The sequence below is a fragment of the Phoca vitulina genome, unplaced genomic scaffold (assembly GCF_004348235.1).
Source record: "Phoca vitulina isolate PV1807 unplaced genomic scaffold, GSC_HSeal_1.0 scaffold10, whole genome shotgun sequence".
NCBI classification, from domain to species: domain Eukaryota; kingdom Metazoa; phylum Chordata; class Mammalia; order Carnivora; family Phocidae; genus Phoca; species Phoca vitulina.
The window spans coordinates 28987324-29004148 of record NW_022589713.1 but is presented as its reverse complement, the minus strand read 5'-3'; the positions used below and the strand labels follow the sequence as shown (position 1 = coordinate 29004148).

At 37.9% G+C, this 16825-nt stretch overlaps 1 long non-coding RNA gene across 3 annotated transcripts in view; it reads right to left on the bottom strand.

The window, feature by feature from the left end:
- The window catches only part of LOC116635064, a 114478-nt gene that overhangs the window by 58582 nt on the left and 39071 nt on the right, over nucleotides 1-16825 (bottom strand). For 2 of the 3 annotated variants that reach the window (XR_004300096.1, XR_004300097.1), the window contains exons 5-6: nucleotides 15292-15392; nucleotides 5509-5846 (exon numbers count right to left, since the gene is read on the bottom strand). This is a non-coding gene — a long non-coding RNA (uncharacterized LOC116635064). The remainder of the gene's footprint in view (nucleotides 1-5508; nucleotides 5847-15291; nucleotides 15393-16825) is intronic. The other variant, XR_004300098.1, reaches the window with a different exon arrangement.

Genomic DNA, 16825 nt, shown 5'->3' with positions numbered 1-16825 from the left:
AGGTGGAAGGAGGAGGTGTCTAAGAGTCAGAGAAAAGCAAACTTTAAGTGAAAGTTACAGTTTTGTCAGGAAAACCTTGGCGAATAAGCATATTTCTCTCTATTCAGGCAAAACATACCAAGATAATTAGCAGAACTCCTTAAAGAATATGACTTCACCCGAGATGCCATCTCAGAAATATTATTCTCCAATAATAGAACCATCTAACACACACACACACACACACACACACACACACACACACACATTTTAACATGTTAACACCAGACCCAAAGCCATAGTAATAGACATAAAGGAAGGACAAGATGGAAATTGCAAAATGGCAGAGTATTCTTAAACACATTGGGTGGACATACTTAACACACTTCAATCTCTTGAAGTCTCACTTCTTTCTCAAGTTTTCTCAATGAAAAGCTAATAAGAAAAGAAAGTATTTGTGGCCAGGGTTGGGAGAAAACAAAAAAGTAAATGGTTCAAAGTTCTGGAATGACACCAAGGCAAAGGCACATTCAGTCCAGGTGTTGCCTCCTTTGTCCTTTTCAACCTGTGAATAGACGGAGAACGCGGTGCTCGAGGCTCCTCTGCTCTCCTTGAGCGCCCTCACTCAGGGCAACCTTGGCTTAGATTTTCCGCAAATGTGATGTGTTCCTATAAAAGATACGTGTATATAATTTTTTAGATCTGTCATATTTTTAAATGCTCAAGGAGAGCCTATCCTTTAAAGGATTCCCCCTCGTTCATACATGTCGAAGTTCCAATTTTGGCATTTGGGACTTCTATAAAATGTAGTGTATCAGAATAGTGTTCCATTTCAGAATCAGTGAATGGCTTTGCTACACCAGAATGTCAGGCTTCAGCATGTTATTTCTGTATTCTAATTCAAATCCTTTATGTGACTACCTATCCATTTCTAATTTGAATTTTGCCGGGTGGTTTAAAGCTTTTAAGTCCTTTCACATCTATTCTTTAAGATGCTTAGTTTAGCATCTTGCATTTTCCCGCCAGGGTTTTCTTGTGCATAATTCTTTGGCACGCCAGGTGGCAGGTTCTGAAACAGTTGCTGGGCGTTCTGTGGCCCTCAAACTCTCCCAAGGAATATGGGCAACTTGGGAACGTCCTGAAGGATTTGGTGCCCGGGGTAACGTGTGCTGTTTGTTTAGTGAATTAGCACCTTCGAGAAAGATCGTAAAGAAGGTGTTCCTGATGGCATGGAGCACGGAAATAGGAAGCATAGTTGATCTGTTTCAGCTCTAGCTGGTGCTCTGTCAGCACTATACAAATGCTAGACTCCAGTTCAAAATTGATAACCTCAATGTTTTTAGCCCGTGTTCACCATGTTTGAAGATATGATTTAGAAGATGTCAGCTGGAATCCATGATCTTGGAGGAGCTTTTAATGAGAATGTGGTTTATTTGGTCATGGATGGTTCTACTGCCTGTCTTATTCTTTCGTGCTCCCTTGGCAGGAACGTGGAGCAAATTTTCCAGGGACTTCAGTTCTGATGTGGATTTTTTTTTTAATTCTGTGCATTAGCAATAAATCTATAATGACTATTTTAAGGTCTGAATATATGAAACACGAATGGTGAAAAGGCCACCTGCATTATGGTAGTACCAATAATAGCTCCCAGTTCTGCATGCTAACTAGGGCGCAGCCACACAGCTGAGTTATTTACATACATCTAATCTTTATAATAAGGCTGCAACTTAGGCACTCTTATTAATATTTTACAGATAAAGAAACTGAGCCTGTACATTACTGAAAATATGTCACCTTGACCCCAGAGCCAAAGTTTTTGACCATTACACTCTCCTGCCTCTCTCTGCAATGCATTTAAGTGTCCTTTGAAAAGCTGCAACACTCTGTAACTGTCAGGTGGTATTCTCGTGGCTGTTGGAAAGGAGTCTAATTCCTGCACTCTCCTTATTGCCACAATCTAAAGGAAGAAATGCCTTAAAGTGGTTTGAAGGGTACAGCTATCCTTGTGAGTCATTTGAGTGTAGCTATCCCATGGGGATTCGGTGCAGAAATACTTCAGAACTAGTGTTTCAGATTTTCAAGAACTCAAGTTAGGGCCGATGTCACCAGAAACTGCTGCCCATCTACTTCTGAGTGTGGGGAAGAAAAAGCCTTGACGAAAAGCAAACAAAACAGCTACTTCAAGGCTGAAGAAGGCCTGCCTGGGATGTCTATATTTTTCTGCTGTGGTTGCAAAGAAAATGTTTGCATTCTGAGAGCACTTCAAAATGAAATCGTGTATCTGCTCCTTGGAAGATCCCTCTATGTTAAGGTCTCCCAAGGAAGATATTGTTTCTGTGACACTACAAGGTAAAGACATCTGGTTCCATTATCCATGACTGTTATTTAGAAGTGAGAAATGGAGTGAAGGCCAAAGGTCAGGACTCCCAAAGCAGAAAACTCAAACAATGTGTTCAGTACTTGGGTAACACCCTGCCGGCATATGTAGATATGACATCTCAGAGTTTAAGGCCTATTGTTTTCTGACATATCTCTATGACAAAATATTATTTGTCAGTCTTCTCTGAAATAGAAGTACACATCACTACTGAGATATGAGACTGCTTTTGCTAACAAGTTGATTATTTGGGCAGCAATAAGCAATTGCAAGTTATCAATAATTGCTTTGTTAAGCAAACAGATTTCAGTGATTTCTCTCAAGTAAAATATTGCTTTCATGACATCAACCCTTTAGCTGAAAAGAGGAAATAATCTGTTGTTGAGGCAACTGAAGTGATCTTAATTATAGTTGTGAATTTGGTCTCATCCATAGATTAGGGAAACTATTTTGTTGATCTTAATGGATTCTTGAATTTACAAGAATTTCTTCTCTCTCTCTCCTCTTTCTTTCTCTCTCTCTTCCTCCCCCCCTTTTCTCTCTCAATTAGACAGGAATCTTCAGGCCTGAGCTGGTGTAGTAAATGTCTATTATAGCATTCAAAAATTTACCCCTCTACAATCATTAGTAAGCACTGCTTTGGAGCAGGGACAACAACAAACAGCCTCTGTCACTTGAGAGGAAATGTCAATACATCCTTGTTGATAAGGGAAACTACCTGTGATCACACACATTCGGCGTGGGGAGGAGGGGTGTGGAGCAGATGTAGTGTGTTTGGGTAAGAAAGGTGAATAAGCCAACGTCATGACCATCCAAGCCAAGAGCAGCTTAAGAACTGGAATTAGAATATGAAACAGAGCTATGGTGCATAAGTAAACCCATTTCTGTTTTTTAAACTCTTATTTAAAAATTCAATGGAGAAGCTGTCCATGGTTTCCCATTTCAGCATTTTAATTTTTCTCTGTCCTAAAGAACTCTGATTTCTTACTGAATACTGAATACAATTCTAATGTGTTTTGTGTTATTACCAATTTATCTCATTTTGTTTTAAATTACACTTTCCTTTGTTCTGGAGGGGAAACCTTGAACATCTAAATCTCCCTAAGGACAACATGGTGGAGAATCCATGGTAGGTTTTTTAACTTCTATCAGCCTATATTTATAGATACAGTTTGAAAGATCATAGGATTCTATGTAAATTGTTATTCCTGAGTTAATGAGAAAAGCACGTTGGTCAATTAATACATACTGTCAGCCTTTAGAACAATGTGGGAAAGCCCTTAAAAGATTTCTGACAGAAGTAGCTAAAACATTGTGTGTGTGTGTGTGTGTGTGTGTGTATGTGTGTGTGTACACACATCCCTTAGGTTTGGGTTAGAAGCCAGAATGAGAGTTGAAAATTAAAACTAATAGGGAAAGTCTCAAAAATCTAAGTTTTATTTTCAGTTAGAATCTTAAAGAAGGGTTTGAGTGGTTCCTATTCTATCTAAAACGGTTTGTTCATAAATAATGAATGCTAGAAAGGCAGAATGCCTAAAGTCCCTTTACATCCAAAAGGAAATTTATGATCCCTTCAAAATTTTAAATCATTTCAGGCTGGCTAAAAAAAATACCTTTAGGTATTATTTTTGACCTAAGTTCTACTCTGGCAACTTGCTAGAATTATATTCCATATAAGACAGAGTTAATCAACCTCAGCACTATTGGTACTTTGGACCAGATAATTCTTTGTTATCAGGAGCTGTCCTGTGAATTATGAGACTTCTAGCAATATTCCTGGCCCCTACCCACTAGATTCTAGTAGCAACCCCACCATCAGATGTGAGAATCAAAAATGTCTCTAGACATTACCGAATGTTTCTTGAGAAAGATGGTGAAAAAATCACCTCAGCTAAGAACCCCCGATAAAAGAATTCCTATGTAGTGTGTGTGTGCGTGCGTGCGCGCGTGTGTGTGTGTGTGTTTGGTGGTGGTGGTAGCGGTGGTGGGGTTCTTACTAAAGAAACTAACTGTAAAATAATTCCAACTTCAATTTGGTACTGCGCTTTGAAAAAAATGGCCTCAACACCTGTCATCTCTCATAAGGCATGGAGACTATCTTCCTTCCCTTTGAATCTGGCTTTGTCTTGTAAAAAGCTTTGATAAAAAGAATGTGAATAAGTGACATTATGTGACATCTGAAGCTAGGCCTTGGGAGGTCTTACAGGTTCCAATTTGCTGTCTTGGAGTGCTGCACTGAGGCTACCATGTAAGGAAGCCAGTCTAGCTTCCTGGAAAAATCAAAGGGCATATGAAGGAAAGACAAGATGCTCCAACCAACAGCAAGCTCCAGTGCCAGACATGAGTGAAGCCATCTTGGACTTTGCAGGCCAGCTGATACTCCAGCTAACTCAGCCTCATGAGTGAACCTGGGTAAAAGCAGTGGAGGAAATAACCAGCCATCCTATAGAATCAAGAGAAATAAGAATTGCTCTTGTTTTAAGCCTCCAAGTTTTGGGGTGGTTTCTTATGCAGCAAGGACTCACATGGTTCCCTGGATTGGACCTAATGTACGCTATCATCAAGAGACTCTTATATGAAATGTGGGGGATCAGATCCAGAAAGGTGAGTGACTTATAATGAGAGTCATGAAGACACGGTTCCCAGTGTCCTCAGAGACTTCATACAGCTTCTCAAGAGTGTACATGTAGATTGGTTACTAACTTTTCAAAACTTCACCCAATTCAGTTAGGAAAAAGCACATTTATGCAGTATCAACAATGTACAAAGTACAGAAGGGCAGGGAGGGATAGGCTATAGCTCTCTACCTGTTTTAAAGTAAGTTAAGACAAAATCTTGGTTATTATTGTGAAAGGAAATAAAACATAATGCCTGGAACAATAAAACTATATGCATCAAACAGATAATGATTATGGAGGTTTTGTATTGATAACTTGTCAACTTGGTTACGCTGGAAGAATTTTCCCTAAACCTCCTTTCATCCTTTAATCCTTTCTAGATTAAAGTTGACCCAAAGAGAAATTCACATGACATTTTTGATAGGTGGAGGTGAAGCTCTGCCATTATGCTCTGAAGGTTTTCATGGTTAGATGCAGTGAGAAATAGATGGAGAGATGCCAGTGGATTCCACCATGTCCTTGCTTAACCCCTACCTTGTGTCCAGTTCTTCCAAACTGCTGGTCCTGCTGATCAACAGCTACCGCAGACCCACCGCCTGACATCGAGGCAACAGCTTGCATGTATTCTGGACCAGCTGTCCTTCATAATACAACTTCAGCATCTGGACATGCTTAGCTTCCAGATTTTCCTGTAAGCTATCACTTGTTCTTTTGTATAGTGTGTCAGAAGGGCTGGCTAGTGATTTTTATGTGATCCTTCAAGTCTTCCTTTTGGACTTCTCTTCATCTTCTCCCATATTTGTGTATGGTCTTCCAATAATAGACTTTTTCTATCATGATACTCATAGTAATTTTTACTTCCCAGTGGGACCCTGGAAAATAGGGTAACACAGTTCAGAAAGAAGAAGTGGAGAGGATTCGATTTCACTCTGGCTATTCTATGGGATTGCACTTAATTTGGGGGATCCCGTATATGTTGGATTTCCTAGCATTGATGAGAGTGGAAAACATCTTACAACATCATGTCCATTCATTCTTCACCTGGTCATGGAAAAGCAGAGGATGGGAGAAAACATTAAAAAATCGCTCCTGCTCCTTAGTTGTTCCAGTTATAAATCCAGGAGGACTCAAAAGGAGATTTTTACAACATGGCCAGGGGGATTAATACACTGTCTAATGCAATAAAGATCTCATGGGCAAAAACCATATTGAGGAATAGTAACTAGGGACATTTTTTAAATCAGAAGTAGAGGAAAAGTAACACTAGACATTTTGGTGACCCAAGAAAATGTTTATGGCATTCAAAGGGAGGTGTAGCTCAGAAATAATTTAAATAGGTTTAAGTGCCCATCATAAATACCAAAAAAAAAAAAAAGAAAAACTGTAGGCAAATGGAATCTTGAGAGGTATAAATCAATAAAGAATAAAAAATTTTCTGTAAGATAAATTGAAATGTATCAGGGAGAAATAAATGCTAATAGCCCCTTGGCTGATAAAATTGAGCCTTGGACTTCTGAAAGTATTGTATGTGCAAAAAAAAATTGTGATGTTTTTATTCCATAATGATTAGAAGGAATCCTGAAATCAAGAAAGACTACAATTCTGAACTCTAGATAATCTTGTAAAGCTCAGTGGATCAAGTCAAACATACGCTACTGGTTTTCACTTACTTTTGGTCCTAAAAGATTACCCCTGGGCCAAAGGGGATGCAAGATCTACACCAATGGTTCACAAACTCTAGAGGGTATCAGAAATCACCGGGGGGCTTGCAGAAAATATTCCATGTGGGCCCATATTTAGAGATCCTGATTCAATAGACCCTGAGTGGAATTAGGAAATTTCTACTTTTTTAAAATATCCTGGACGATTCTGACCTAGATCGTCTAAGATATACCTTGAGAGACAGTTATCTGGACCCAAGAGAATAACTTCACAGGTTCTGTACTGAGTATACCAAATGAAAATCCCTAAATGTTATTTTCAAAGTATAAAAATACCCCATAATGTCCAACATGATGCTTTGTTGAAGAAAAGATACCAGTTGCTTTGTTCCCAAGGAAAATGCATGAAGTTCATTATTTGTGTGTGTGTGTGTGTGTGTGAGAAAGAGAGAGAGAGAGATTGTGAGACAGGGAGAGAGAGAGAGAAAGAGAGAGAGAGGACATCCTGTACTTGATGATGTTCCTGATGAGGCTGGCAGCTTTATCTCAGATGTCAAGGCATGAGGGTCTCAAATTTGCTAACAGGCTCAGGAAGATAGCTTCAGACCAAAGCGGGATTTTTCCCCATCCTGTATTGCTAATTCCAAAGAAATGTATAAAATTGCTCATGTCATTTATTGATCAAGGAAAATCTGTATTTTTTCTTAATAAGGTATAATAAGGAAAATTAAGGAAAACTTTTGCTCACTATGAAGAGTTTACTTTTGGCAAAAAGGAAACATGTTCAAACATCCAGCTCTTCAACAATGGCAAGGGAGTACACATTTTGTATTTAAGGATTTTGCAATAATTCAGATGTGAAATGGGATATCAATCACCCAGACTTGGCATCTCAATTTTGCTTATATTTTTGTGAGTGGTAATGTCATTGCATTTTACAAGGACAAGTGTTTCAAATGTTCTTTCTTGCATCCTTGCTTTGTAGACTTTGTTCCCTCTGTCTAAAATGCCTTCCTCATGCCTTCTTCACTTAACTAAATCCTGCTTATCCCTGACACTCAGCTCAGACTCCACTTCCTCCATGGGGTTTTCTTTGAAATCCCTCAATCCCTACCACTTTACTCCCTGAACTAGACATTTCTTCCTACCCCGTCCCAGAGTAGCTGGTGCTTGCCTCAATCAGTGCACTGTGACTCCGATGTCTGCAGCCCCTTTGCCTCCACCAATAACCTAGGAGTTCAACGAGATCAAAAGCCTCATCTTATTTGTTTCTATTTCTGGAGCTGAGCAAATAGTAGGGGTTAAAAAATAACAGCATAATAATGGATTTTTAAAATTGAGAAATATTAAATCTTAGTGAAGCATAACACTAGTGTTAGTTGTTCCTATACAAAAAAACCAGGAAGTCATTCATTGCAAGATGTGTAACCACATCAAGAAAAGCTAACATAATATATCAAACACCCACCACAGCAAACATGTACATCAACACATAACTAAAGGAGTAGTATGATCTGCTAGGTTTAAGGGCTACAAAGTTACAGGATGGTTAGAATTTATTTTCCCCCTTACACTGAAACACACACACACACTCAAAGGCAATGAAGTTTTCTGGCACTTCTGTTTGCTCTGCATAGCACCCAGCACAGAACTGAGCAAACGCTGAGGTTTCTATTTCCTTTGGTCTTATTAACAGGAACAATCCAGTTAGTACTATTCCTGGAGGTAAATGTACAGATTCTCCTACCCAAAAATAAGAACACAAATAAGTATTTGATTTTCAAAGAAAAGACATAAGATATTTCTTTCCATTGAATTATGTATTTAAAATACAACTTCATCACTTAATTAGTATTGACTATTTGGGTAAGATTTTACATTTACTTTTAACGTTCAAAACTTAAAAAAAGAAAGTACAGGGGCGTCTGGGTGGCTCAGTCATTAAGCGTCTGCCTTCGGCTCAGGTCATGATTCCAGGGTCCTGGGATTGAGTCCCTTCTCGGCAGGAAGCCTGCTTCTCCCTCTCCCACTCCCCCCTGCTTGTGTTCCTGCTCTCGCTATCTCTCTCTGTCAAATAAATAAATAAAATCTAAAAATCAAAAAAAGGACAAATTATTTACTTGTTTTGTAATTTTTCCCCCACTGCAGGCTGAGCTAGGCAAGGCCAAGCAAACTGTGATTAAGAAAATGCGTATTTCTTTTAATCAATTAAATTAAAAAGTTGGCACATGATGCTCATAGCTCCTTAAAATAATGACTAAATAAAGAAGAGATAGTTTAGTACTTAGGACAGTGAGAGAATAATCAGAAAGTCATAAAAACAAACACCTTTAAATAGGCAAATCTATATAATGCATAGGGTTTATTCCAATATCCTTTAAAATTAATATCTCATGAAAGAGTGAGTGCAAATCACTGCACCTTATTCAGTGCAATCAGACCGAACCTGCTGTCTAACTATAAAGCTAAATGCAGAGGCATTTATATCCTCAACAAACAAATATTGTTCAGGTGGAAGATGAACACACGTGAAAAGGGAAACCATGTTACATATTTCAAATGAAAAACTATTGAATTTTTTTTTAAAGATTTTATTTATTTATTTGAGAGAGAGAGAATAAGAGAGAGAGCACATGAGTGGGGGGAGGATCAGAGAGAGAAGCAGACTCCCTGCCAAGCAGGGAGCCCGATGCGGGACTCGATCCAGGGACTCCAGGATCATGACCTGAGCCGAAGGCAGTCGCTTAACCAACTGAGCCACCCAGTTGCCCCAAACTATTGAATTTTTAAAAATTAAAAGACTTCAACTATTTTGAGCCCTATGTCCACTCAAAATCCCTATGTCCCTTTATATCATTCTTAGAAATCATGAACTTTTATGATTTCAAGCATAGTCCAGCTTGAGATGTGGGTGAAGATGCATTTATTTTATTTTATTTTATTTTATTTATTTTATTTTATTTTCATTTTTTAAAGATTTTATTTACTTATTTGAGAGAGAGAGAAAGCACACGAGCGGGGGGAGGGGTAAAAGAAGAAGCAGACTCCCTGCTGAGCAGGACCCCCGGATCACGACCTGAGCCAAAGGCAGACGCTTAACCAACTGAGCCACCCAGGCGTCTCTGAAGATGCTTTTAAACATTTCAGGGGTACAAAATGAGCTACTGGGACTTCATCAAGATAAAAAGCTTCTGCACAGCAAAGGAAACAGTCGACAAAACCAAAAGACAACCAACAGAATGGGAGAAGTTATTTGAAAATGTCTTATCAGATAAAGGGCTAGTATCCAAAATCTATAAAGAATTTATCAAACTCAACACCTAAAGAACAAATAATCCAATCAAGAAACGGGCAGAAGACATGAACAGACATTTCTCCAAAGAAGACATCCAAATGGCCAACAGACACATGAAAAAATGCTCCACATCCCTTGGCATCAGGGAAATACAAATCAAAACCACAATGAGATACCAGTCAGAATGGCTAAAATTAGAGACTCAGGAAACAACGGATGTTGGCAAAGATGCAGAGAAAGGGGAACCCTCCTACGCTGTTGGTGGGAATGTAAGCTGGTACAGCCACTCTGGAAAACAGTATGGAGGGTCCTCAAAAAGTTGAAAATAGAGCTACCCTACAACCCAGCAATTACACTACTGGGTATTTATCCCAAAGATACAAATGTAGTGATCTGAAGGGGCACCTGCACCCCAATGTTTATAGTAGCAATGTACACAATAAACAAACTATGGAAAGAGCCCAGATGTCCATCAATAGATGAATGAATAAAGAAGATGTGGTGTATATATAAAATGGAATATTATGCAGCCATCAAAAAGTAACATCTTCCCATTTGCAACAATGTGGATGGAACTAGAGGGTATTATGTTAAGGAAAATAAGTCAATCAGAGAAAGACAATTATGATATGATTTCACTCATATGTGGAATTTAAGAAACAAAACAGAGGAGCATGGAGGAAGGGAGGGAAAAATAAAACAAGAGGAAATCACAGAGGGAGACAAACCAAAAGAGACTCTTAACCATAGGAAACAAACTCAGGGTCGCTGGAGGGGAGGGGTAAAGGGATGGGATAGCTGGGTGATAGGCATTAAGGAGGGCATGTGATGTAATGAGCACTGGGTGTTATATACAACTGATGAATCACTGAACTCTACTTCTGAAACTAATAATACAATATATGTAAATTAAATAAAATTTAATTTAATTTAAAAATACATATATACATTAAAAAACATTTCAGGGGTACAATACCTGGTTTGTTGATATATATAAGAATTTTTTTTAAAAAAGGAATACCTGCATCTTAGATTCTGATAGGCATAAACAAATATGTTGATTTTATGATACATACTAATATATTGAAATTGTTCCAAAAGTAGTTAGATGTTAATATGAAAAGAACTTCAGTATATTTAAGGGAATGTGCTGGAGTTAATGCGTATTTGGGATTTTGACAAATCAAAATGTTTGGCCAATTTAAGTAGAAGATAAATCATGATTTCTCTCTGAAAACAAATTTCTCTTTGCAGAGTACTTAGGGTAATAGTTCATATTCCTATTTGAGTGTTTGACCTTCTTCATGTCTTCACTCAGTGAGGCCCACCCTGAATGACCTATTTAAAATTGAAATATCCCACCCATACTTCTGAACCCCTTTACCCTGGCAGTTTTTTGTTGTTTGTTTATTTTTTACTTTTTAAATAATACTTCTTCCTAACTATTTAACTTACCTACTATGTTTATTGATTACAGTTTGTCTCCTTACATGAGAATATAAACTGCTCAAGAGAGGGATATTTTACCTGATTTGCTCAGTGGTAGCTGGTATATGGTGGGCACACAATAAATACTAATTGACTTTCAGTAAATTTGTATACATACCATCTGAAAAAGTCCATAACAGATTTTAGTAAAACCCACTTTATCAAAGGATAAAGTTGAGCACAAGTATTATTTGGTATCCATTCATAATACAAATTTCAAGCAATATTTAGAATAATTGTTTTCAAATGTATTTTTGTTAATATAAATATGCCTACTTCTGTATATTAGACTGTAGAAAGTCTTTTGACAGTTAATAGACAGACATATGTATGTGGGGAAATTCACTTTTACAAGAATATCTTAACAGAATATATCAGTCTGAGAAAACTGGGCTTACTTTACAGTCAAAATTTTGAATCTGAAAACTCTGCCTTAAATTTGACATTAAGAAACTTTTGAAAGAAAGAACTGAAAGGCATTTTCATAATACATTGTTATACACCCATTTCCTTGATGACCTCCTCCATCTCCATTACTGATCTACTGCATCTATACCACTTTCTCATCCATTTAAATTTCAACACCTGCTTCACATCTGTCTTGCCAGGATGACCTCAGTGCTTTGTCAGACATAGGACTATGAGTAGAGCAAATACTTTCATCACTTTTTTTTTTGTTGAAGATTTTACCCATCCATTTGACAGAGAGAGACACAACGAGAGAGGGAACACAAGCAGGGGGAGTGGGAGAGGGAGATGCAGGCTTCCCGCGGAGCAGGGAGCCCGATGCGGGGCTCGATCCCAGGACCCTGAGATCATGACCTGAGCCAAAGGCAGACACTTAACGACTGAGCCACCCAGGCGCCCCTACTTTCATCACTTTTATTACTACACTTTCATTAAGTTTTCCTAGTGCCTACCTCTCTAGTCAGAGAAATGTGACCTTGTTTGTAAATTCTACTATTAGAGTAATGGGTTATCCCTGAACTAGGAATGCCCTTGCTCTTCAGGGAACATTGACTTCTTCAACTACCCAGCACATATTTGGGAATCCACCCTGGAGTTTAGGGATGAATTATCTTACCCTCTAAATATCACATCTAACTATCTAGGTTCACAATGTGGAATTGATTGTGATTCCTTGCCACTAATATTCAAATTTCCCACACAATCCTAATATAGCTTCATCTTCTAGCATTCCCATGATCTACCCATTATGCATGAAATATATGACCTGAATCCATATAACATATAATGGTAAAGTTATAGAAATTTACTGACAGTTCTCTTTTTTACTACAATGTAGATAAGAAAAAAGCAACAAAACAAAATACAAAAATTTGACCATTGTGGTTGGTTAATTTCATGTAGATCTTTACATAAGATTTCCTGCTGTTTTTGAATAAAAGTGCATATAGAGAAGGTTTGGGGTCAGGTACATCATGCTCCTCTTCCTGTCTCTGATGTCATTACAAAAGTTCAGGCAATCATGATCCTTCTGGACTATAGCAATTGCCTCGCAAGTGGCTTTCCCTTTCCAGTCCTGCCTTTCTCCTTTTCATCCTCCACAGTATTGATACAATTATCTTCCCAGAAACTTTTAATCCCTTGCTAACTCCTTGGTGCATACAAAATAAAATCCATCCTCCCTCAGAGCCTTAACGCTGACTTGCTCAGACTACTCTCTCCTCTGTCTCCCACCTTTTCCCATGTGCCTCAGAGGAGCATGGTTGCTGTCTGAGATGTTCATGATGTTCCACTTGATTGGGATCTCTATGTGTCTGCTTTGGCCACGCAGTGACTAAAATGGAACATGACACATACTGGACACCAATAAACAGATTGCAGATTTAAGATGGTTGATGAAAACTTCTAGCTTCCTTCCCTTTCCAAATCACAGAGGAAAAAAATGAAAGCAAAATATGTCCATGGCAGCACTGGAAACACAAGAAGAGTACAAACAGTAAATGAGCTCAGTCAGGAACTTGAAGAAAATGGAAACATTGGAATATAAAATCCAATAGGGCTGATGAGTCTGTGACCCAATATATGTTAAAAAAGAAAGCTCCTGTAAATGTTCATGATTTCCAATTTTGTAGCTCTCATGGTTTCCAGTTACTTAGCATGGACACAACTGATGAACAAATTAGTGACCTGGGAGATCAAGCAAAGCAATTCTCTCAAAACACACTGAAAGGATAAAGATGCAGAAAGTGTGAGGAAATCATTAGGAAAAATAAAGGATCAATCCAGAAGTTTCTATTTCTATTTAATAGGAATTCCAATAAGGGGGAATGAAGAGGATGCAGTGTTGGAATAATTCAAAAATAATAGCAGAAAATCTCCCTGAGGTGGAAAAAAAAAATGTAAATCTTTCATTTAAAAAAGCTATCAATTGCCAAGTTGCCATGTTCTCAGTGGAGTAAAAATTCACCTTCAAAGATAAAGAGAAAAATCATAAAAACTAAAATCACAGAAATATGAAACGAGTTTCCTTCAGCTTCAAAGGAATGGAGTTAAAATGAGAATGCAGATGTATCATCTATAAATCTGGATGCTTGAAGACCATGGAAAAAATTCCTCTCAAGATTCTGAGATTAAATTATTTTGAACCTAGAATTCTACATCCAGCAAAATTATCAATCAAGTATAAGAGTAAAAGAAAAAACATTTGGCGGGGGGGCATGCCTGGGTGGCTCAGTCATTAAGCATCTGTCTTCAGCTCAGGTTATGATCCCAGGGTCCTGGGATCAAGCCCCGCATCGGGTTCCCTGCTGGGCGGGAAGCCTGCTTCTCCCTCTCCCACTCCCCCTGCTTGTGTTTCCTCTCTTGCTGTGTCTCTCTCTGTCAAATAAATAAATAAAATCTTAAAAGAAAAAAACATTAGGGGGCATAGCAAGACTCAGGCAACCTAAAATCCACAAACTTTTTGTATATGGAGTACTTGATACAGTACTCAAATAAGGCAATTGATAGACAGACAGATAGATATATACATACATACATATATATATGGTAAAGAGAAAAGCATAGAAGAAAGGGGAACGTAGCAAAAAAGAAAGAAATTAAACTCTTGATTTAAATGATCATTATTAAGCGTCTAAGACATTTATGAAAATTCTGGAATTCTTATGTCCTAGAAATTCCTAAATAAAATAACGACAAAGTAATTTAAAAATAGGCATGGAAAAACATAATATTATATTATATTATATTATATATTACTTTATATCAATATTTTGGTAAATCTAGATTCCAGAACTCTAGAGTCTAGATTCCAGTGAGTCTATAATCTTGGGTGGCAAAATAAATTATATATTTATTCCCACTAACCTCTAGCTGAAATTTAGCATGAGCTTCAATGATAAATCTAAGCAATAAACATAATGGTATTAGCAATACCTGGGACTTTCATCAGTACAAATGACAGAAATGTATATCTCATCTTTCACTTGGTGAAGGTATGTGAAAATATCACTTATGATACTCATTAGATCAGCTTGTAGATTGTACATAACCTCCAAGTGCCTGCCTACAGATGCTCCTGCAAATGAGCTGATCACCTCCTCAAGACAAATGTGCCCGATTGTCCACATTCTCACATTGGTGCGTCTGCCCCACCTTTTACCCTCTATTAGTCTGATTGACCTCTAATTACGAATACTTGAAAGGAGATGAGCTTTTTCCCTTACTTGCTAAAGTTTTGTAAAACTGGACAGTTGAAATGAGAATTTTTAACTCTCCCGAAGGCAGTACAGTGTTGTAACACAGATAACTGAGTGAACTACAAGTATAAGCCTTGCAAGTTCAAACAAATCACATGATTAGGATAACTGTTTGAAGTATTGTTTCAAGTAACTTATTAGCACTCACAGATGGTACAGGGGTACAGATCACGTGTGCTGCAAGTTCTGAGCAGCAGAGGTTCTTCTCTAGACTCGGTTTCCTCTTCCATTCCCATTCTGAACACTGAACTATGAGGTAAAAGCAAGCACACATAGTATATCACACAAGCAGGTTTTGTGCATTTGCATTCCATAAAAATACTGAGCATATTGAGAATAACATTGTGAGAACACCATACACGTAACTGGGGGGGAAAACCCACAACCTACCCACAAACATTGTTAGTAGGAAGGCACAGAAAATCATGTGACTTCACTCATGATAACAGTCAAATTCCAGGGCGGACATTTTTAAAAGTGATTCTAAGAAGCCATCCATAGACTTCAACCACAAATGGGGTCCGTGGCATTATAAAAATTTTTTTAAAAAGTAAAAAAAATCCCTGATCTAGATCAAGTTAATGTTTTCTAAGGAGATAAAAAAATTAGCAACACCAACTCAGGAGGTGGGAAAAAGAACTGGGATAGACCAATAATTATAGGAAAAACTGAAGGGTAATCAAAGATTTACACGCACACATCTCATCACCCTTACCACTATGAAAGAAACCTGTTGCAAAATGCTGCTCTCCAACCCTCAACTAACAGATCATTTCTCTTAAGTCCTTTTAATAGTTAGAAAAAGGAAAAACAAACAAAAGAAAGTGCACGAATTCATTCCACAAATCAAGCAAAATAACCATGATATCAAGACTAAGAAAAGTATGTATACCTTGGAAAACCATGAGAGCAATATTACCTATAAAGATGTACAAATTTCCTAAATGAAATAACAAGAAAGCAAATAAATTTCCTCCAGCGTGGCAAGAAAGAAGGAGAGAAAAGGTACGAAATTGAGAAGGTTGGTAAATTGGTCTATGAAAGTTGAAGCTTTGATTGTCTCTACATTGGGAAGCACTACCAACCTCTGAGAGAAAAGCTGGAGGAGACTGGGGGTACCTGACGTTTGAAGGGAATGGAGGCAGTTTGACATAATTGTGGCAGACAGGGGGAGGGTGATTTAACCAGAGAAATAATTAGGATCGCTGGGTAGGGTTGAGCGTCTATTGCTGCCTTTTGGTGAATTTTTCTGTTTTTTTTTTCCATTTATTTTTATTTATTTAATTTTTTTTTTTTACTCAAGTATAATCAACATACAGTATTACATTAGTTTCAAGTGTACAATATAATGATTCAAAAATTCTGTACATTGCTTGGGGCTCATCACTGTAAGTGCACTCTTAATCCCCTTCACCTACTTTATCCATCCCCTGACCTGCACCTCCTCTCTGGGAACACAACAACCAAACGTTCTCTGTATTTAAGAGTTGGCAGGGGCTGGGGGGGTGGGGCTGTCTCTTTGTTTTCTTGTTTTTGTTTTTTTATTTTATTTTATTTTATTTATTTATTTATTTATTTTTAAAGATTTTATTTATTTATTTGACAGAGAGAGACACAGCGAGAGAGGGAACACAAGCAGGGGGAGTGGGAGAGAGAGAAGCAGGCTTCCCGCAGAGCAGGGA